Raw genomic sequence first — 22,231 nt, forward strand, 5'->3', positions numbered from 1 at the left:
ACGATCTGGATGACATCCACGTATAGAAAGTATTTGAGGTTCATTTTGGTTAATAGTTGACATAGGGGGAGGAGGTAAATGTTAAAGAGCGTGGGAGAAAGGGAGGAGCCCTGCGGAACTCCTAGCGTGGAAGGATAAAACTGAGATTCTTTGTTGTGTATTTTGACCTTGTATCCTCTGTTCCCCAGGAAAGATTTGAACCAGGCAAGTGCAGAGCCTGTTATTTCAATGTTCGCTAGTTGATTTAGGAGAAGGGAGTGATTAACAGTATCAAAGGCGGCCGAGAGGTCGAGGAGTATCAGTAAGTAGATGTGACCTTTATCGAGGCCCATAATGAGGTAATCTGTTAGGGATATGAGAAGTGATTCGGTGCTTAAAGATTTTTGGAAACCATATTGGGTGGGGAATAATATTTTGTGGTCTTCGAGGTAGTCTGATAATCTGGCGTTAACTAGTTTTTCCATTACCTTAGCTATGAAAGGGAGGTTGGAGATTGGGCGAAACTTCTGTAAACTGTTGTGATCTTTTGGAATGACAGTATATAAAATACATACATACATACAAATATATATATATATATAATTGTATTATATATATTATGTAGGACCCTTGTAGTATGGAGTCGGTGATGGCTGTGGCTGCCAAGGTGACATCCTTTCCAGCATCTCTCTCCAGACAACTATCTAGGCATCAATGGCCTGGTGAAGGCCCTGTATTTCATACTGGATTCCTTGCATCTCCACCCTCAGGGCTCACCTTCCTCCCTGATAGCAACTTGGAGGCCATAGATCTCAGTACGCCACTAATCACTTTTCTCCCCTCAGAGTGAATTCCGTTTACCGTCTGTTGTCTATAACTCAGCCAGTTTTTAATCCAGGCAACTACCTTGGGATCAACTCCCAGGCTGCTCAGTTTATTAATAAGCCTCCCATGCCGACAGTATCAAAAGCTTGGCTGAAATCTTTTAAGGTACTGTGTGCAGTAGACATGAATTACATCAGGCCAGTGGGTCCTGAACATCATGCGGCAGGTCTATGCTCCAGAGTGTGCAAGACAGGCTTGTGGTGTCCCCTTGCTGATGTCCACTCATAAGAGAGGCAGTGAAGAGAATGATGATGAAGCTACAGCACCTTCAGGAGAGGGGGAAGGCAAGGATATAAAATAATGAGTGGAATGGAACAAGTAAACTTTATATATATTTATTTATTTTTTTTTTAAATTTTATTTATTTATTTAGAGTGTTCTTGAACACCATCCTTATTTCTAGGTGGTTTACAATAAAACATTCATAAAAGCAAAAGTATAATAGGCCAGATATTAAAACCTATGCTCGGGCGTAGATTTGTGCGCGCAATCCAGCACGCACAAATCTACGCCCGATTTTATAACATGCGCGCGCAGGCAGGCTCAGATACAGTGAATTATAATAATCTAAGGAGGAAATGATCAGAGTATACATCACTGTTTTTAAGATCAGTTTTCCCTAAAAAATGGCACAATCTTCATAAATTACGCAAATTAAAAAACATTCCTTTAATCACGTTTGCAATTTGAGACTTTATAGTTAATTTGGTGTCAAGAATGACTCCCAGGTTTCAAGCTTTCGAAACAATAGGGATAGAAAAATCCTCCACCAGCACATGGTTGGGTACCTTTTTAGAGGGAATTTTTGCAAGATATAACACTTCTGGTTTTTTTTTTAAATTTAAAAATAATTTGTTCTCAACCAGCCAATGTTTCAATTTTTTTAAACACTGAACAATTCTATCAATAGCTTTAGAAAAAGAACATCCATTTGAAATACAAAAATGGATGTTTACTCTTTCAAAAAGTACAAAGACCAGAGAACACAAAGGGTCAGATTTTAAAAGCCCCAGGATGCGTGTAAGTCCCGGGGCTGCGGGGAGGGGGCGGGGGGGTCCAAGGGACAGGGCGGGGTGGGGCTAGAGGCCCCTGGGAATCGTGTGCTGGCAGGGTGCCGGTGCGCGCAAACTGCACCTGCTCCAAGGCAGGCACAAAAGGTAGGATAACCATTTTGGGGGGTTTAGGATAGGGCTAGGGGGAGGGAAGGTTAGGAGAAGTGGTAGGAAGATCGGATTGGGGGTAGGGAAGTTCCCTACCAGGCCACTCCTAAATTGGAGCAGACTGGGAGGGAACTGCAGAAGGCCGCAGGCGTTGGCGCGTGCAGGTTGCACAAATGTGCAGCCTCTTGCGTGTGCCTACCCCCGATTTTATAACATGCACTTACCTGCGTGTACATGTTATAAAATCAGGCACCCATGTGCGCGCGCCACTTAGCGCGCGCACATGGATGCGTGCGCTCATTCTTTTAAAATCTACCCAAAATGGAGTTACTAGGTAATACATTTAAAACTAATAAGAGAAAAAAGCTATTAGTTTTGCTGTGTTTAAAAAAAGGTTAGGACACATTTCTGGAGGAAAAGGTCATTGACCATTATCATGATAGAGTTGCAAAAATCCACTTTTATTCTTGGGAAAAAATGCTTGTAATCTATCTACCCCTTGGGATCCTATAAGTGACTTGGATTGGCCTCTCTTGGAAACAGGATATTGGGCTTGACGGATCTTTGGTCTGACCCAGTATGGCAAGTCTTATGTTTTTATGTTCCAGTCTTTTACCAGTTGCAATACACAAAAGGACATTGCTTCCTATCCCATGACTTTTCAGTTTGCTTGGAAGCCTCTCATGAGAGATTTTGTCAAATGCATTCTGAAAATCCAAATACACCACATCTACCAGTTCACTTTTATCCACATGTTTATTCACTCCTTCAGGTAGAAGTTTCTATTCCAGCTTGCCCTGAGGACAAGAAAGCCCTCTAGGCATCCAGGGTAGAACCAGCTGAATCCCCTCCTGGTATTGGAAATAGTTCACAATTTTCTTGGGGAAGCAGCTGTGATCATTCTTGAAACTTTGTGCCTAGCAATAACTAAACTGGATCACTCTGTTTCGCTTACATTTGATACTTTGTCTAAAATGTTTCAAGATCTTTCTTTCACAGTAAATGGTCATTCCCAATCAATTAAAGAACAATCTGAGAAGATTCAGGCCTTGAGAAATCAATCTATGAAATGTCAAGATGCGATATTTCCTTGACGAAAGATTTACAACTTATGCATCAAAAGGTCAAGAACATGGGCAATTATCTTAGACATCTTAATTTGCATTTGTTAAGTTTTCCTTTGTTGCCCACTAATATCACCTATAGAGATGTTAAGACAATTTTACTTTGACTTTTTAAAGGTTATTAAAGAAATGGTTCCAGAATTTGCAAAGGTTAACTACTTTTCTCCTGGGAAAGGGAAAAATAAGGTATCTGCTGAAACTGTGTCTCAGAATCAGTCTGTTGGGGCTGACCTTTCTGCTTTTTTAGAGCAGAGTTCTTCTGAAGTTGAGAATGTGGAGAGGTGTACACTGTTGGTTACTTTGCAAGAGAGAATGAAAACAGTGGTCATTGAGTGTATATTTCCCTTAAAAAATGTTTATTTCATGGGTCAAGCTATTTCCATCTTTCCAGATGTGGTAAAAGAAATTCAGCCTAGGAGGAGAATTTTTCTCTTTAAAAAGGAAATTATGTTGGCCCTGGGGGCCTATTTCATATTGAAATTTCCCTATAAGTGCTTAATTTAATACATTTTTTGTAAATGTATTTTAAATTGTAATAAGACAACTAATCTAAAATTTTAAAAATGTATTTATATTTTATTTTTTGATGAAACGATGCATGTGAATATTGTAAACCAATGTGAAGGTTTTATCCATACTCCGGTATAGAAAAAAATGATAAATAAATAAAATAAATAAATTTATGTGAGTCAAATATGTGTTTACTAATCCAATGCAATTAGAGGCCTTTTCTCAAAATAGGTTGGTTTTAGTTAGTGTGGGACCTACATTGACACCAAGTTTAATATTGGTAGATTTTCTTCATTATCTCTTCTTCAGATTTATTTCCTCATGAAGTGGTCATATATGAGAATGATTCAATTGCTTTTATTTTCTTTTTATGTTTTTTTCTTCTTTAATACTATGCTTGTGCATCATTGTGTTTACTTTTTACAAGATAATCTTGTGTAATGTAATCCTATGTGAAATTTAAAAAAAGAAAAAAAAATAGGTCCTGAGCAGGTATGGAAAGGCCAAAGTGCCAACACTTCAGAAAGTTTCAGGAGTTTCAGCAAACCAAGAAGCCCAAGACCTGGTTTTCTAGGAGGTCAGAAAGGCCAAGTGTAAAGCCCTTTGTAGCAGCAGGCATGGGGGTGCTCTCTCCAGTGATATCCAGCGGATCCCTCTCGTGATAGTATTAGCAGACAGCAATCTTTTATAGAAACATAGAAATGACGGCAGAAGAAGACCAAACGGCCCATCCAGTCTGCCCAGCAAGCTACGCACTTTATCCATTTTTCTTTTCCCTTTTTCTCTCTCCCACCTGTTACTATTGGCTTCCAGTACCCTCTGGCCCTAATTCCCCTCCACCCCACCACCGATGTAGAGACTGAGAGCAGCGCTGTATCTGCATCCAAGTGAACATCCAGCTCAATTAGGGGTAGCAACTGCTGTAACAAGCAGGCCACACCCCTGCCCCATACTCTTACCCACCCCTGGTTTTTTTTTTTTTTGTTTGTCTGTTTTGTTGGGGTTTTTTTTTTTTTGGAGATGGCAGCCCTCCATCCTTCCGCTCCGTGAAGGTGGAAAACCAACCACTGTTCACTGGCATCCCGCTCCGTGAATGCCTCTGTGGCTACTGCCGCTCCGTGCAGTGTTTTGCTGCCTCCTCTTTATTTACACCCTCTAGACTTGATGGATCCACAGTGTTTATCCCACGCCCCTTTGAAGTCCTTCACAGTTTTAGACTTCACCACGTCCTCCGGAAGGGCATTCCAGGCATCCACCACCCTTTCCGTGAAGAAATACTTCCTGACATTGGTTCTTAGTCTTCCTCCCTGGAGCCTCAGCTCGTGACCTCTGGTTCTGCTGATTTTTTTCTGACAGAATAGGCGTGTCGTTGTCTTTGGATCATTAAAGTTTTTCAAGTATCTGAAAGTCTGAATCATATCACCCCTGCTCCTCCTTTCCTCCAGGGAGTACATATTTAGATTCTTCAATCTCTCCTCATATGTCATCCGATGAAGACCCTCCACCTTCCTGGTTGCCCTTCTCTGTACCGCTTCCATCTTGTCTTTGTCTCTTTGTAGATACGGTCTCCAGAACTGAACACAGTACTCCAGGTGAGGCCTCACCAAGGACCTGTACAAGGGGATAATCACTTCCCTTTTCTTACTCGATATTCCTCTCTCTATGCAGCCCAGCATTCTTCTGGCTTTTGCTATCGCCTTGTCGCATTGTTTCGCAGACTTCATATCATTAGACACTATCACCCCAAGGTCCCTCTTCTATTCCGTGCACATCAGCCTTTCCCCCCCCCCCCATCGAATACAGTTCATTCGGATTTCCACTCCCCATATGCATGACTTTGCACTTCTTGGCATTGAATCTCAGCTGCCATATCTTCGACCACTCTTTCAGTTTCCTTAAATCCCGTCTCATCCTCTCCACTCCTTCCGGCGTGTCCACTCTGTTGCAGATCTTAGTGTCATCTGCAAAAAGACAAACCTTGCCTTCTATCCTGTCTGCAATGTCGCTCACAAAGATATTGAACAGGACCGGTCCCAACACCGATCCTTGCGGTACACCACTTAAAACCGCTCTCTCTTCAGAGAAAGTTCCATTTACCATCACACTGTCTTCTGTCTGTCAACCAGTTTGCAATCCAGGTCACCACCTCGGCACTTTTAAGGTACTATGCGCAGTAGACCTAAATTACATCAGACCAGTGGGTCCTGAACATCTTGCAGCAGGGCTATGCTCCAGAATGTGCAAGACAGGTTTGTGGTGTCCCCATGTTCATGTCCACTCATAAGAGAGGCAGTGAAGAGAATGTTGATGAAGCTACAGCACCTTCAGGAGAGGGGGAAGGCAAGGCAATTATTCAATTTACTTTATGATTCCAAAAAATGATGTCTCCTTCCAGCTGGTACTGAACCTACAGGAAATCAGCTAGTGCTTACATGTACCCCACTTTTGGATGGCGATGCTAGGACCTCTCTTAAGGCTTGGCTTTTGAAACGATGTGCTTGTATAAGAGGTTACTCCCCATCTAAAATTTCATTCATGTTGAAAGTTCAAAAGCCCTCAACACCATTCGCAAACATCAGAATCTGTTGATTGTTTGAAGAGCTCTGCAGTAAGCCCATAGAAGTCAAGCATCCCATATATATTAGGCTGCCTACTACCTGGCCTGGATAAATGACTAGCCCTTAGTTTCCTAAAGATGCAGGTAAGCTGCAATTTCAAACTATAGGGGCCGAGTCAAAAGCACCAGGTGGCAGTATACCCAGATGTTGTGCAATTTCTGAGAGGGGTAAAATGAGTATTCCCACCATTCAAACCAGATGTGGACATTGTTTAAAAATACAATCTTAGACGTGCAGTGCAGATGATTTCCACGCATTAAGAAAGGTGGAGGAGTAGACAGGGCAAGCTTGGGGGACCCCCCCAAGCTGGCCAAAAGTCCCTGGGGGTCCAGCGGGGGTCTGGAAGTGATTCCCTCACTCAGGCCCTATTGCCAATATTCAAAATGGCGCTGGCGCTACCTTTGCCCTGTCACATGGTAAGGGCCATCGGCGCCATGTTTTTTAGCGCAGCTGATAGCGTGGGAATGGGAGATCGGTCCCCGCGGCCCCCCTGGACCACCAGGTATGTGTAAAAAGTTTTTTGGGGGGGTCGGGACAGTGGGGGACGCTAAGGGGGTAATTTTAAAGGGTCGGGTGGGGTTTTTTTTATCGGGCCATCGGCGCCATTTATATTAGTGGCAGCCAAAATGGCGCCGATGGCCCGAGAGTGGGAGATCGCGCCGGGACCCCCCCCACTGGGCCACCAAGTAATTTAAAACATTTTGGGGGGGTTCGGGAGGGTGGGGGATTTGTTTTAAAGGGTCAGGGTGGGTTTAGGGGTTGTTTTGGTGTGCCGGTTTTCCCGCCCTCCCCCCTCCCCTGATTTACGATTTTTCACGATAAATCGGGGGAATTTCGATTTAAAAAATATCTGACGATTTTTTTAAATCGTCAAAAAAAGATTCACATCCCTAGTGCCTTGTATCTTCTGTGTGTGAAGCTGATGGAATGCTGCAGTAAGTTTCTCCAAGGTTTCTTGCTGTTCCGAGATGCGTTGAGCCAGGCCCAGTATAGCCTGCAAAGCGGAGAGGTGTGCCGGGTCCATGGTTACTGACATCCCATACGTTAAGCTGGATTCCCCAGAGTACTCCTTCTCCAATTAAAGCCGGATCCACTGGGGTTAGCAATCTGTTATGACTCGCTCCTCCAGAGGGGAGGAGTTAGCAATCTGTTATAATCTGCTATGCTGATGGGTGGAGCAAGCAGATGGAAGTTAGCAATCTGTTATGAATCGCTCCTCCAGGGGGGAGGAGTTAGCAATCTGTTGAATACGTCTCCTGTGAAGGAGGAGTTAGCAAACTGTTATGCTCTGTGGCGGAGTAAGCAATCTGTAATGGATCTGCTAGGGAGTAGCCATCTGATATGCTCAGCTCCTGTAGAGGGAATAGATAACAATCTGTTACCAGCGGAGTGCTTGGAGAGGGCACTCAGCTGTAGTAGAATGTAGAATGGTGGATCCTTGGGCCGATGGCAGATGACAGCATCCCCAGGAGGATATCCTGAGAGGGACCACCGGCTAGGCTTGGGTATGGAGACAGACACAGATAATTCTTTTATTAGACAGGATAGTAGAACCACCAGAGGTGGCAGTAGTGAGCTGATATGCCCAGCAGGGCTGAAGTCCCTCAGTTACTGGAACCACAATCCCAGGGTTGCTGAGCTGTAGAAAAACTATAGATAGTGAGTAGACAGGGCATGCCGTATACATAGCCAGTACTTAGATGATAACTCACATAAGGTCTTGAGGAAGCTCAGTAGCTGGAAAAGGTTAGGCCTTTGAGGAGCAAGTACCTGGTTCCAGGGAAAGCTCTGAGAGAGCGATGGTAACTCACAATTGTCTGTATCTGTAATAGCTTCCAGGCAGTAGAGAATCTTCAGTGTATTCAGGAACATGGGCCCTCGAGGAGCGAGTACCGGTTCCTATCTGCAATCTGAAATAGAGAAAAGAGAGCGAGGCCCTCGAGGAACGGGTACCCCTGGTAAGTCCGAGGAGGCAGAGTAACTTGGACGAATCCGTAGCGAGTCCGTATGTTTGTCCTTATCCGGAAGTCCTTGTCCGAATCTTGTCCTTGCTAACTCAAATTGTTAGCGAAATCTGAGACCTTTTATATTGGAAGCGGATGACGTCATCTCGGGGGACGCCCCTGAGGTTTGCGCCCCTGCTGGTACATCAATGGGAGCGTGTGTGAGCACCCTACGTCATCAGGAACATGGTGGATCTGCAGCGTTGTGCCGGTCCGGGGACGCAGGAGGGAGACAGCATGGAGACGCCACGGCAGCAACTGTCCAACAGACCCGGAGGGAGCCACCACAGAGGAGGAGAGCGCAGAGTGAGGGCGTCAAGCAGCGACGGACGCAACAATATATTTTTCAATATATTTATATTTATGAGGGGTTAAAGGGGCTCTTAGGGAAGGTAGGGTCATTGCAGAATGACTAAATTAATTTTTGCTTCTATGTTTACTAATGAGGATGTTGGGGAAATACCGGTTCTGGAGATGGTTTTCAAGGGTGATGAGTCAGATGAACTGAAACAAATCACTGTGAACCTGTAAGATGTAGTAGGACAGACTGACAAACTAAAGAGTTAGCAAATCACCTGGACTGGATGGTATGCACCCCAGGGTTTTGAAGGAACTAAAAAATGAAATCTCAGATCTATTAGTTAAAATTTGTAACCTATCATTAAAATCATCCATTGTACCTGAAGACTGAAGGGTGGCCAATGTAATCCCAATATTTAAAAAGGGCTCCAGGGGCGATCTGGGAAACTATAGACCAGTGAGCCTGATTTCAGAACCAGGAAAAATAGTGGAAACTATTTTAAAAATAAAAAAATCACAGAGCATATAGAAAGACATGGTTTAATGGAACACAGTCAGCATGGATTTACCCAAGGCAAGTCTTGCCTCACAAATCTGCTTCATTTTTTTGAAGAGGTTAATAAATATATGGATAAAGGTGAACCAACAGATGCATTGCATTTGGATTTTCAGAAGGCATTTGACAAAGTCCCTCATGAGAGGCTTCTAAGAAAAGTAGAAAGTCATGGGATAGATGGCAGAGTCCTTTCATGGATTACAAACTGAGAGTAGGATTAAATGCCCAATTTTCTCAGTGGAAAAGGGTAAAGAGTGGAGTGCCTCAGGCACTCCACTCTTTACCCTTTGGACCAGTGCTTTTCAATATATTTATAAATGAACTGGAGAGGAATATGACGAGTGAGATAATCAAAATTTCTGATGATACAAATTTATTCAAAGTATTTATTTATTTATTTATTTATTTATTTATTTATTTAGTGATTTTTATATACTGCGGCACGTAAAAATATACATCACCTCGGTTTACAGTAAACAATAAATTAGCAACAGGCTTTACATACAACAGGCTTTACAGGAAGAAAACAGATGACAGCAACAGGCTTAACATAAATAACGGAATTCTGGAGTGCCTAATATAACTCCTTTAACTATAAAGAACAAATGCATATTCTAATTCAATAACAAAGCTGGAACAGGTAGCTAGTGAAACGTAGAAAGTAGTTAAATCACAAGTGGATTGTGATAAATAATGAGACTGGAAGATTAGGCATCCAAATGGCAGATGAAATTTAAGGTGGACAAGTGCAAGGTGATGTATTTAGGGAAAAATAATCCATGCTGTAGTTACATGATGTTAGGATCCATATTAGGAGCTACAGCCTAGATCTTCCATTTTAGGAGCTACAGCCTAGATCTTTTTCCTGGCTGTAGCTCCTAATATGAAACCTAACATCATGTATTGGGGAGACATAAACTGTTGGGGTATGTTATTTAGTGTGTTTGTGTATTTTGTTTTAAATAGTTAGTCAGAAAGTCAAGCAACAAACAGAAGTTTGTGTGTTTTTGTTGTAAATAGGAGTCAGAAAGGCAGGCAACAAACAGACGTTTGTGTGTTTGTATTTTCCCCCTGCCCACCCCTCTCTGACCCATGCCTAGCTCATCCTTTAATTGATAGGCAGGTGTCACTTTCACACTTAATTTTTTTTTTTTTTTAAATCAGCCTTTTAACGTAAACTCAGAAATTCCCCACACCTTATCAAGAGTTGATCATTCCCTTGTAGGTCACTACCATATATATAGTGAATACACTAATACATTTAAAGGACCCTAATAGTAAGCAATCCTACACTCATAGCAACCTAAAACGTAACTAGGAACTGAACAAATTTAAGATGAAGGCAGCAGTCCAGCAGCAAGAGGGGGGCCTCCCAATTTTTTGCAATGAGTGTCACATGTATGATTTTTTACCTACTGGTGAGAAATTGTACATGTGCATCCGATTCAAAGAGTTCCTTTCTCTCAGAGAACAAGTCCAATCTCTGGAGGCTAGAGAGGTAGACCTGGAGAAGCTGAGGCAGACAGAGAGGTATATAAATGAAACCTTCAGGGATATAGTAGCAATGTTCCAACTCCAGTCTGGCAGCCCTGGTGCTGCCTTGGAGGAGTAAGATCTAATGATTGGAGCACATCAACCTGGTTCAGCAGGAAATGTTCCTGTATCAAGAACCTGCTCTCCAGGTGGTGCATTGTCCTCTCGCACCAAGGATGTGTCTCCTAGGACTATGGCCAAGGAGGGATGGGTTAGATTGCCGTCAATGTTGATGATTCAATTATTAGGAATGTAGACCAGCCCACCAGCTTGGTGGCTGTTGGGCATGAGGATCGCCTGGTAGCATGCCTACCTGGTGCAAAGGTGGCACCTAGATAGGATTTTAGACAGTGCTGGGGAGGAGCCGGCTGTCGTGGTCCATGTGGGCACCAGCAACATAGAAAATGTGGAGAGGAGGTTCTGGAAGCCAAATTTAGGCTCTTAGGTAGAAAGATGAAATCCAAAACCTCCAGGGTAGCATTCTCTGAAAGGCAGGTGTTAATTTCGGCCGGCACTGGGAAAGTGTACAGAAAAGCAGAAAAAAACTGCTTTTCTGTACACCCTCTGACTTAATATCATAGCGATATTAAGTCGGAGGCCTCAAAAATAAAAAAAAAATAAAAAAATCCCGTAGCTTGCGGGTTGGAAGACGGACGCTCAATTTTGCCAGTATCTGTTTTCCGAACCCGTGGCTGTCAGCGGGTTCGACAACCAATGCTGGTAAAATTAAGCATCGGCTGTCAAACCCGCTGACAGCCGCTGCTTCTGCCAATAAAGAGGCGCTAGGGACGCGCTAGTGTCCCTAGCACCTCCTTATTACTGTGGGCCCTCATTTGAATACTAAATCGTGCACCCAGGAGAGTGGCCTGGATGCACTGATATATGGGAAACCTAACATGAAGACTGTGCTCCACTCAGTTTATCCAGAATCCTTTGCTTTCTTGGCCTAACTCAAACTGCTGGCATACAAGGAACTCAGACTGATCTGAGCTTGAATGGCTTCTGGGAGACATCTGGAATGAATTCAGACCTAGCCAAATATGATGGAGGGTAATGAGGTTACAACGAACATATGGACCAAGCTATGTTCTCACAGACTACTGTCTCGAGCCAGTGTAACTGGATATCCCCATGAAGTTAGGAGTCTGATCAAAAGGACTGGAACGAGTGACAGAACAAAGGCCTAATCATCAAACACGTGGCCTACTGAAACTAATCATCAGACATGTGGGTATCTGCTAGGCCTAATTGGATCTTAAGGTGGGAGGCGGGACCCGGGAAGCTTACACACAGTTTGTCTGATTTGGACACAGGACACGTGGTACCTGATATATATCAATGATCTGGAAAGGAATACGATGAGTGACGTTATCAAATTTGCAGATGATACAAAATTATTCAGAGTAGTTAAATCACAAGCAGACTGTGATACATTACAGGAGGACCTTGCAAGACTGGAAGATTGGGCATCCAAATGGCAGATGAAATTTAATGTGGACAAGTGCAAGGTGTTGCATATAGGGAAAAATAACCCTAGCTGTAGTTACACGATGTTAGGTTCCATATTAGGAGCTACCACCCAAGAAAGAGATCTAGGCGTCATAGTAGATAATACATTGAAATCGTCAGCTCAGTGTGCTGCAGCAGTCAAAAAAGCAAATAAAATGTTAGGAATTATTAGGAAGGGAATGGTTAATAAAACGGAAAATGTCATAATGCCTCTATATCGCTCCATGGTGAGACCACACCTTGAATACTGTGTACAATTCTGGTCGCCGTATCTCAAAAAAGATATAGTTGCAATGGAGAAGGTACAGAGAAGGGCAACCAAAATGATAAAGGGGATGGAACAGCTCCCCTATGAGGAAAGGCTGAAGAGGTTAGGGCTGTTCAGCTTGGAGAAGAGACGGCTGAGGGGGGATATCATAGAGGTCTTTAAGATCATGAGAGGTCTTGAATGAGTAGATGTGACTCGGTTATTTACACTTTCGAATAATAGAAGGACTAGGGGGCATTCCATGAAGTTAGCAAGTAGCACATTTAAGACTAATCAGAGAAAATTCTTTTTCACTCAACGCACAATAAATCTCTGGAATTTGTTGCCAGAGGATGTGGTTAGTGCAGTTAGTGTAGCTGGGTTCAAAAAAGGTTTGGATAAGTTCTTGGAAGAGAAGTCCATTAACTGCTATTAATCAAGTTTACTTAGGGAATAGTCACTGCTATTAATTGCATCAGTAGCATGGGATCTTCTAGGTGTTTGGGTAATTGCCAGGTTCTTGTGGCCTGGTTTGGCCTCTGTTGGAAACAGGATGCTGGGCTTGATGGACCCTTGGTCTGACCCAGCATGGCAATTTCTTATGTTCTTATGTTCTTATGTTCCTTAGTGCCCATGTCTCTCACACACACACCATACCAGTCATGCCCCCATGACCAGTTTCTGTCTCTCACACACCAATCATCTCCCAAACAGTCTTTGGCACACACACACCAGTCACCTTCCTGAACAGTTTCTCTCATGCCATACATACATACACACAGGCTTCCCACTCCTGTGTTCTACTTACATATATGGGCTTCTCACTCTCATAATCACTTTCTCTGTCTCTCTCTCACACACACACACTCACTCACCAGTCTCTCACTCCCATGCTTGTTCTCTCCACATGCACAGGCTTCTCATTCCCATAATCAATGCTGTGTCTCACACACACCCAGGTTTCTCACTCTCATGCTCACTCTCTTCACATCAGTGGTGTAGCCAGAATTGATTTTTTGGGTGGGCACAAGGTTAACATGGGTGGGCTGTAGGCATGCAGGTCTACTAGTTGTTTTTTTACTGATAAATAATGCCAAATTATGCAGCATAGCATTCACATCTACGCCTAAGTATGAGGTTTACATAATGATACAAACATAATTCACGGTGATTTGTGGTACTTTAGCCTTCTTATTATTACGATTTTATACAAGGCTCCTACCTGTCCATAAATTTTGAGAGAGCGGTTGTGTTGCTTATATTTAAATTGCTAACATCTCAAAATATAGATATATATTTTTACCTTTGTTGTCTGATCTTTGTATGTTTCTAATCAGTTGGTCCTGGTCTCTTTTTCCCATTTTTTCCCTTATAGCTCATTTCCTAATTCCTTTTCAGTGTCTTTCTTCTATTACTATCTTCTTCCCTTCCACACACACACACACACACACTTTCTCTCACAGACTCCCTCTCACACACTCAAGCTCTCACTCTCATATGCTCTCCCCCCCCCCCCAAGCTCACATTCTCTGCAGACACACATACAAGTTCTCACTTTCTCACCCCTCCCCAGGCTTATATTCTTATGCACACACAGACGCACATCCAGGCACCCATTCTCACCCACACACATAAACCCAGACTCCCATTCTCACCCACAAACCCATGCTCCCAGTCTCACCCACACATATTCAAGCTCCCATTCTCATCCATACATATACACATTTAAGGTCCTATTCTCACCCACACATACACACATTCAAGCACCCATTCTTATCCACATATTCAAGCTTCCATTCTCACCCACCCACACAAACCCAGGCTCTCATTCTCACCCACACATACACACATTCAAGCTCCCATTCACCCACATATTCAAGCTTCCATTCTCACCCACATACACACCCAGGCTCCAGTTTTCACCCACACACACTCCCATTTTCATCCACACATACACATTCAAGCACGTGCACAGCTTCCGCTTCCTCCCCCCAAAGCAGGAAGATCAGCTGTCTCTCCTGCTGCCACCGGACTCCTGCTATCTTTGGGCGTCGGGGGGTATGGCCCGCCGAACTTCCTGTCGGGGGGGGGGAGCGGAAGCACAGCGCACAACGTCCGCTTCCTCCCTCCCCCCCAAGCAGGAAGATCGGCGGGCCATAGGGCCCGACGCCCGAAGATAGCAGGAGGCCGGTGGCAGCAGGAGAGGCAGCTGATCTTCCTGTTTTGGGGGAGAAAGCGGAAGCTGTGTGCGGCGCTTCTGCTCCCCACCCCCAAACAGGAAGTTCGGCGGGCCCAAAGATAGCCGGAGAACGGGTGGCAGCAGGAGAGGCAGCTGATCTTCCTGCATTGGGTGGGAGGAAGCGGAAGCTGCACGCGGCGCTTCCGCTCCCCCCCCCCCCAACAGGAAGACCGGTTGGCCATACGGCCGCAGCAGCGCTTCCCCATGTGTGCCGTGATGGCGCGCGAGGCATGGGTTCTCTTGTTCGCTGTCGTGGGGATGGGATCCCGCGACAGCCTTGCAGTTCCGGTGCCAGTTGGGTGGGCCTGGGTCTAAGTTGGGTGGGCACCTGCCCACCCAGGCCCACCCGTGGCTACGTCGTCTTCTAACACCGCTGCCGTTACCACTGGGCTTGAACGTGCTGACAGCCCAGCGGCAACGGTAGCGGGAGAGAACGGGAGCGCGCGCCGCGGACCGGTGGTTGGGGACCCCTGAAAAAAGACCACGAAAGGCGGAACTGTGACATATGTAGGAAAGAAACTTGAGCGAAGGCACGCTGTCCGATTGGCCGGTGCTGGGCAAGCCTTGCCCAGCACCGGCCAATCGGGCAGCATGCCTTCACTTGAGTCACTCCCTCCCCCCCACCGGACGCTGTAAAAAAACAAACCAGTTCATTCTTCGCTCCCTCGCTCCCCGATTGGCCGGCCAATCGGGGAGCGAGGGAGCGGAGAATGAACTGCTGCCTTCCCTCTGCAAGGGAAGGCAGCGTGCCTCATTCCCCGTCTGCTCTCAGCAGTGGGCGGGCCGGTCACAGACCGTAGGCGGGCCGGATTCAGCCCGCGGGCCACCCCTTGCCCAGGTCTGCTCTATGCAGTCCTATTAGGGATCATTGTATGTTTTATCTCTAAAAAGTCAGCATTCACTGACAAAACGAGGAGACACACAGGAGAGCTCTCTCGCTCTGCTCCCAGAGGTCTCATATGATTGGCTTTCAATATTAAATAATAAACTTAAATTGGTTTGTATTAAAGTTGGACCTCTGTGTATTATTGAAGCAGCACAGTTAATGGCACTACCAATTAACAGCGCTTCGGGAGAGCGGGTGCTCACCTCGGAGCGCCGGTTCTCCTACATATTTTACTGTATCGGCCCGTTTGAAATGTTTGTATGCTAATGCCAGAAGTCTAAGAAGTAAAAAGGGAAAATTGGATTGTATAGCAGTGAATGACATAGACTTAATTGACATCTCAGATACATGGTGGAAAGAAGATAACCAATGGGATAATGCTATACCGGTGTACAAATTATATTGCAATGACAGAGAGGAGCATCTTGGTAGCAGGTGGCGCTTTATGTCCAGGATGACATAGAGTCCAACAGGATAAAGATCCTGTATGAGACTAAATGCACAATCAAATCTTTATGGGTAGAAAGTCCTTGTGTGTTGGGGAAGAGAATAGTGCTAGGAGTATACTACTGTCCACCTGGCCAAAATGGTGAGATGAACAGTGAAATGCTAAGAGAAATTAGGGAAGCTAACCAAACTGGTAGTGCAGTAATAATGAGAGATTTCAATTACCCCAATATTGACTGGTTAAATGAAACATAAGGGCATGCTAGAGACATAAAGTTCCTGGATGGAATAAAAGACAGTTTTATGGAGCAATAGGTACAAGAACCAACAAGAGAGGGAGCAATTTTAAATGTAATTCTTAGCGGAATGCAGGATTGGTGAGAGAAATAACGGTGGTGGGGCCACTTGGCAATGGTGATCATAATATGATCAAATTTGAATGAATGACAGGAAGGGGGACAATAAGTAAATTCACTGCTCTAGCACTAAACTTTCAAAATGGAAACTTTGATAAAATGAGAAAGATAGAAAAAAACTGAAAGTTGCAGCTACAAAGGTAAAAAGAGTGCAACAAGCGTGGACATTGTTAAAAATACCATCCTAGAAGCACAGACCAGATGTATTCCATGCATTAAGAAAGGTAGAAGGAAGGCAAAACGATTATTGGCATGTTGAAAGGTGAGGTGAAAGAGGCTATTTTAGCCAAAAGATCTAAATTCAAAAATTGGAAGAAGGATCTTTCAGAAGAAAATAGGATAAAGCATAAGCATTGGCAAGTTAACTTTAAGACATTGATAAAACAGGCTAAGAGAGAATTTGAAAAGAAGTTGGCCCTAGAGGTAAAAACTCACAATAAAATCTTTTAAAAATATATCCGAAGCAGAAAGCTGGCAAGGAAGTCAGTTGACTGTTGGATGATCAAGGGATTAAAGGGGCACTCAGAGAAGATAAGGCCTTCTTTGCTTCCGTGTTTACTGAAGAATATGTTGGAGAGATACCTGTTCTGGAGAAGGTTTTCATGGGTGATGATTCAGATCAACTGACCGAAATCACGGTGAACCTGCAAGATGTGGAAGGCCTGATTGACAAACTGAAGAGTACTAAATCACCTGGACCGGATGGTATACACCCCAGGGTTCTGAAAGAATCATTAAAATCATCCGATGTACCTGAAGATTGAAAGATGGCCAATGTGACCCCTATATTAGGGATCCAGAGATGATCCGGGAAACTATAGACCGGTTAGCCTAACTTCAGTGCCGGGAAAAGTCATGGAAACTGTTATAAAGAATAAAATCACAAAACATTTAGATAGATATGGTTTGATGGGATACAGCTAACATGGATTTACCCAAGGGAAGTCTTGCCTCACAAATCTACATTATTTTGAAGGGGTGAATAAACATGTGGACAAAGGTGAACCAGTAGATGTGGTGTATTTGGATTTTTATAAGACGTTTGACAAAGTCCCGCTTGAGAGGCTTCTAAGATAACTAAAAAGTCATGGGATAGGAGGCGATGTCCTTTAGTGGATTACTAACTTGTTAAAAGACAGGAAACAGAGAGTAGGATTAAATGGTCAGTTTTCACACTGAAAAAAGGTAAACAGTGCAGTGCCTCAGGAATCTGTACTTGGACCAGTGCCTTTTAATTTATTTATAAATGTTCTAGAAAGGAGTGCGATGAGTGAGGTGATCAAATTTGCAGATGATAGTAATTTATGCAGAGAAGTTAAATCTCAAGTAGATTGTGATGAATTGCAGGAGGACCTTGCGAGGTTGGAAGATTGGGCTTCCAAATGGCAGATGAAATTTAATGAGGACAAGTGCAACATGATGCATATAAGGAAAAATAACCCTTGCTGTAGTTACTAGGGATGTGAATCGTTTTTTGACGATTTAAAATATCGTCCGATATATTTTAAATCGACAAAAATCGTTAGAGGCGATATTTAATAGGAATTCCCCCGATTTATCGTCAAAAATTGTAAATCAGGGGAAGGGGGAGGGGAAGGGGGAGGGCGGGAAAACCGGCACACTAAAACATCCCTAAAACCCACCCCGACCCTTTAAAATAAATCCCCCACCCTCCCGAACCCCCCCAAAATGTCTTAAATTACCTGGGGTCCAGTGGGGAGGTCCCATTGTGATCTTCCACTCTCGGGCCATGGGTGCATTGATAGAAATTGCGCCGGCGCTACCTTTGCCCTGTCATATGACATATGACATTTTGCTTCCTGTCCCCCGACGTCACGAGCGTAGGAGATCGCTCCCGGACCATCGCTGGACCCCCAGGGACTTTTGGCCAGCTTGGGGGGGCCTCCTGACCCCCACAAGACTTGTCAAAAGTCCAGCGGGGGTCCGGGAATGACCTCCTGCACTCGAATCGTGTTGCCTTACGGCCGGCGCCATTTTGCAAAAAGGCGCCGGCCGTAAGGCCGGGATGCAGAGACAAGCTGGATGTAGAGCTGAAGTCTTCCAAGTTGAAGGTTTGGTAATACAGGCAGCGACTCAGGGAACATGGGCCCTCGAGGAGCGAGTACTGGTTTCCTGATAGTACCTGTGAAGTAGAAGAGGCCCCTGAGGAGCAGGTACCCAGATAGTAACCCCGAGGGGTGAAGAGTTCCAGAAGCGCTAGAGTGGCAGAGCAGCTTAGGTATGGAGTGCGAATCCCATCCGTAGGAAATCCCTTGCTAAATCGATGAGCTAACAAACACAGTAGGCTTAAATATCCAAGAGTCGTGACATCATATCAGGGGGAAGCCCCTGAAGTTCGCGCCAACGTGAGAATAAAGATGAGGGCGGCATGCGCGCATGCGCCCTAGGTACCTTGGAGGAGCATGGCGTAGGGCAGCACCAAAGCCGGTCCGGGGACGCCGGAGAGGATGGCAGACAGACGCTGCGGCGGCCATTAGTCCGAGATGAGCGGCAGGAGCCGCAAGTAGTGAGAGGTAGGCGGGGCGAAGCCATTGAAGACCGACGGTCACAACAGTATGGGAGGGAAATGGGCTTTATTTGATGGCAAATCACAAAGAAAGAACCAAGAAACTTGCCAAAAACAATAGAGATGTGAATCGGAACCGGAATATGATTGGTTCCAGTTCCGATCCAAATCTTAAAATTTTTATCGCCCAGCCCAATTTGAGTTTTGATTATCGGCTGCGCCTGATCCGATAATCAAAAAACCCTCCCGAACCCCCGAAAAAGGTTTTAAAATTACCTGGTGGTCCAGCGGGAGCACGGGGAGCGATCTCCCGCTCTCAGGCCATCGGCTGCTTTAATAAAAATGGCGCCGATGGCCCTTTGCCCTTACCATGTGACAGGGCAAAGGTAGCACCGGCGCCATTTTGAATACTGGCAATACGGCCTGAGTGCAGGAGATTGCTCCCAGACCCTCGCTGGACCCCCAGGGACTTTTGGCCAGCTTGGGGGGGCCTCCTGACCCCCACAAGACTTGTCAAAAGTCCAGCGGTAGTCCGGGAGCGACCTCCTGCACTCGGGCCGTATTGCCAGTATTCAAAATGGCGCCCATGCTACCTTTGCCCTCACTATGTCACAGGGGCCAACGGTCGGCCCCTGTGACATAGTGAGGGCAAAGGTAGCATGGGCGCCATTTTGAATACTGGCAATACGGCCCGAGTGCAGGAGGTCGCTCCCGGACCCCCGCTTGACTTTTGGCAAGTCTTGTGGGGGTCAGGAGGCCCCCCCAAGCTGGCCAAAAGTCCCTGGGGGTCCAGTGCCGGCCATCCAGTGCTCCTACCATGTGACAGGGGCTGGCCAATGGCACGGATACCCTGTCACATGGTAAGGGCAAAGGGCCATTGGTGCCATTTTTATTAGTGGCAGCCGATGGCCCGAGAGTGGGAGATCGCTCCCTGTGCCCATGCTGGACCACCAGGTAATTTTAAAAGGTTTTTTTGGGGGGGTTGGGAGGATGGGAGAGGCTAAGGGGGTCATTTTAAAGGGTCGGGTGGGTTTTTTTTTTATCGGGCCATCGGCGCCATTTATATTAGTGGCAGCCAAAATGGCGCCGATGGCCCGAGAGCAGGAGATCACACCGGGACCCCCCCACTGGACCACCAGGTAATTTAAAACATTTTGGGGAGGTTCGGGAGGGTGGGGGATTTGTTTTAAAGGGTCGGGGTGGGTTTAGGGGTTGTTTTGGTGTGCCGGTTTTCCCGCCCTCCCCCTTCCCCCGATTTACGATTTTTCACGATAAATCAGGGGAATTTCTATTGTATCGCGACTCTAACGATTTTTGACGATTTAAAAAATATCTGACGATTTTTTTAAATCGTCAAAAAACGATTCACATCCCTAAAACACAATGACACCAAACACCAAAAAAGGCAAAATCAAACAATAGCAAATATCAAATTGCATCCTAATGTACAAGATGTTTAGTGCCTACTATAATACATGCATCAGCAAGCCTGATGGTGTGCCCCTATTTAAATGAGCCACCCAGTCTGCTACATCATTTGGCTAGTGAAAGTCTCTTTTTATCAGAAACATTATATTTTTTTCAAAAACACTTTCCTGCATGTAAAAAAGAGTAACAATGTTCACAGCTTGATTTGATGGGCCAGGACAGAGACTGAAGGAATTCTGTGTGAATGGGGAGGCAGCATATTAATTGTTCACACAGGGCAGCAAAAACCTAGCACTGGCCCTAGCAAGGAGCTAAGGTCTTCTCTAAGCCTGACCTGTGAGGCGCCAACAGCCTAGTTCGCATTTGCCAAGGGGATGAGTGGAAAATGGCGTTTAACAGCAGAGACACTAAGAGTATCTGGTGATGCCATTTGGACTATACAATACCCCTGCAGTGTTTCAAAATATGATGAACGAAACCTTCCAGGATCTTCTCTATGACTGCGTGGTAGTATACCTAGACAATGACCTTCTTTTTTCGAAGGATCTCACCACCCATCACCATGATGTCCGAGTATTGAAACATCTTTGGGATAACCAATTGTTTTCTAAGTTGGAAAAGTGCCTCTTCAGGAAACAGTGCCTTTCATTCCTAGGCTATATTGTGTCTAATACTAGCTTCTGCATGGCCTGGAAAAGCTAAAACATATCCAAGACTGGCCACAACCCAATGGCTTGCGAACCTTATAGAGGTTCCTGGGATTTGCTAATTACTATAGACATTTCATTGACAACTATTCCAAGATTGATGCACCCCTCACTGTTCTCTCATGAAAAGGAGCCAATGCCAAGCACTGTCTACCGGAAGCTGTAATGTCTTTTCAGGAGTTAAAGGAAGCCTTCCTGCAATAACCATGCCTTTATCACCCCAATCCTTCACAGTCCTTCATCCTGAAGGTTGACACTTCTTCAGTCGGGGTAGGCACCATGCTCAGTCAGCACTTGCCAAGGGTACCTTAAATCCTTAAGAACATAAGAACATAAGAAATTGCCATGCTGGGTCAGACCAAGGGTCCATCAAGCCCAGCATCCTGTTTCCAACAGAGGCCAAACCAGGCCACAAGAACCTGGCAATTATCCAAACACTAAGAAGATCCCATGCTACTGATGCAATTAATAGCAGTGGCTATTCCCTAAGTAAACTTGATTAATAGTCGTTAATGGACTTCTCCTCCAAGAACTTATCCAAACCTTTTTTGAACCCAGCTACACTAACTGCACTAACCACATCCTCTGGCAACAAATTCCAGGGCTTTATTGTGCGTTGAGTGAAAAATAATTTTCTCCGATTAGTCTTAAATGTGCTACTTGCTAACTTCATGGAATGCCCCCTAGTCCTTCTATTATTCGAAAGTGTAAATAACCGAGTCACATCTACTCATTCAAGACCTCTCATGATCTTAAAGACCTCTATTATATCCCCCCTCAGCCATCTCTTCTCCAAGCTGAATAGCCCTAACCTCTTCAGCCTTTCCTCATAGGGGAGCTGTTCCATCCCCTTTATCATTTTGGTTGCCCTTCTCTGTACCTTCTCCATTGCAACTATATCTTTTTTGAGATGTGGTGACCAGAATTGTACACAGTATTCAAGGTGTGGTCTCACCATGGAGCAATATAGAGGCATTATGACATTTTCCGTTTTATTAACCATTCCCTTCCTAATAATTCCTAACATTCTGTTTGCTTTTTTGACTGCTGCAGCACACTGAGCCGATGATTTTAAAGTATTATCCACTATAATGCCTAGATCTTTTTCCTCGGTGGTAGCTCCTAATATAGAACCTAACATCGTGTAACTACAGCAA

The sequence above is a fragment of the Rhinatrema bivittatum genome, chromosome 9 (assembly GCF_901001135.1).
Source record: "Rhinatrema bivittatum chromosome 9, aRhiBiv1.1, whole genome shotgun sequence".
In the NCBI taxonomy this organism is placed as follows: domain Eukaryota; kingdom Metazoa; phylum Chordata; class Amphibia; order Gymnophiona; family Rhinatrematidae; genus Rhinatrema; species Rhinatrema bivittatum.